This window comes from Mandrillus leucophaeus, unplaced genomic scaffold, assembly GCF_000951045.1.
Source record: "Mandrillus leucophaeus isolate KB7577 unplaced genomic scaffold, Mleu.le_1.0 Scaffold455, whole genome shotgun sequence".
NCBI lineage: Eukaryota > Metazoa > Chordata > Mammalia > Primates > Cercopithecidae > Mandrillus > Mandrillus leucophaeus.
The window spans coordinates 2,152,473-2,154,595 of NW_012104865.1; positions in this window are offsets into that span (position 1 = coordinate 2,152,473).

A 2,123-nucleotide genomic window follows, 5' to 3' on the forward strand; every position below is an offset into this window, starting at 1 on the left:
CATCCTAAATTGAAAATATATTATATTGAAAGTGCATTTTTGCCTTAAAATATTTTCAATTTAGGATGGGTTTATCTGGACATACCTCATCTTAAGCCAAGGAGCCTATTGAATTCCTGTCGCTTTGTACCATCGTAAAGTGGAAAATTGTAAGTCAAACCATCATAAGTCTGACACCATCTGTACATGGTATTTAGAAATATCTCGATATTGTGGTGAAATTACCTTCTAGTTTTTAAACTTTGGATATTACTATTATGTTATTCAAAGCATTTATGGAGTAAGTGTAGAGTATTTTGCCTTCAATACATGTGCACTCAGGATATATAGATATTTTTAAAACTAAGATATTCAATTAAGGAAATCATAGGCATTTTGTTCCCTCCTCCTCACCCCCAACCCCCTAAATAACTTAAATATAATATTAGGGCAAAAGCTGATTATTTCATTTATTATAAGATTCCTTAGGAAACGTATGAGTACATATTTTATCTTTTTCTAATGGTCATTAAAAACTAATACATACTCATTCAGATCAATGTAGAAGTGGAGATGAAAATTTTGTATTTTTCCTGAAGCCTCCTTTCTGGCTCTACTTCCATCAGTTACAAGTTAATTCTGCAAGGGACATAGATGTATGAAGTAAATTATATACTTAATTTTATTGAGCTTACTACTGTATGAAAAAATAAGAGAAATATAATTGTAATAATAACAACTATTGATTGCTTACCATCAGCAATACACAGTGTTTGCTAAGGGTGTCACTTATATTATCTCTTTTATTTAATTAACTACTTACAGTTAACTATCTCCATTTTTCAGTTGAGAAAACTGGAGTTTACAAAAATTAAGTAATATACCCAATATGTATGCAGCCGATGTGGGATTAATAGTTAAATTTTTCTAACTCTAGCATCTGATTTTTATACTCTATACTTTGTCACCTCACAATGTCTGGATAATTACCTTTAACATTGCAGAAAATTATTTTTTTGAGACAGGGTCTCGCTCTGTCATGCAAGCCGGAATGCAATGGTGAGATTTAGGCTCACTGCAACCTCTGCCTCCCTGGCTCAGATGATCCTCCCATCTCAGCCTCCCAAGTAGCTTGGACTACAGGCACATGCCACCATGTCTGGCTAATTTTTGTATATTTTTGTTTGTTTATGGACACAGGGTTTTGCCCTGTTGCCCAGACTGGTTTCAAACTCCTAGACTCAAGCGATCCACCTGCCTCAGCCTCCCAAAGTGCTGGGATTACAGGTGTGAGCCACTGTGCCAGGCCCAGAAAATAATTTTTAAGAAAAGAGCTTTTCTTTCTTTTAGAATACTGAAACTAATATGGACTAATTATCCATACATACAAGTTTTAATTTTTTTCATCTGTTTCTTGGGTCACCTTTGTCTAACAGAGATTATTTTATTTAATTTTAGTACTGTTAAAATATTAATACAATGTGAAGTCCTAGTTTAAAAACAACATTTTCATTCTCATACCAATTCTTTCCAATGCCTGGCTGGATTTGTTGTTTGCCTTTTAATCATATTTCAAACTTTATCTTCCCTGAGAAAGCACATGCCTTACAGCAAGTATTGCCAAAATTAATGTTCATTAACAAAGTTAATCCGGGAAATGTATATTTAAAAATCAAGTTCATATTTCAAATTATCATACAAAATATTTTCATGGAGATATATTTAATAAGAAATGAATATCTCTGTAATCCCAGCACTTTGGGAGAACAAGGGGGGAGCAACACTTGAACCCAGGAGTACTAGACCAGCTTGAGCAACATAGTAAGATCTCCTTTCTACAAAAAGAAAAAAAAAAAAGAAAGAAGAGGAAATTAATATCTCTGTTATTTCAACCTGAAGAGTTCTAGGAATTGTCACAGCTAAATGACTAACCTTGAAAGACATTAGTATGTACGAAGGATCTTCAGCTAAATTTTTCAAATCTTTTAAACATTAAAATAAAACATTATAAAGGAAGAATTACACTCAATAATTTTGGTAAATATAAAATAGATAAAAGCAAAACTACAGGGATGGTAATTCTTAAATGTACATATTGAATCAGGAAAGCACTGATAAGACAAGAGGATCTCACAGAAATTTTT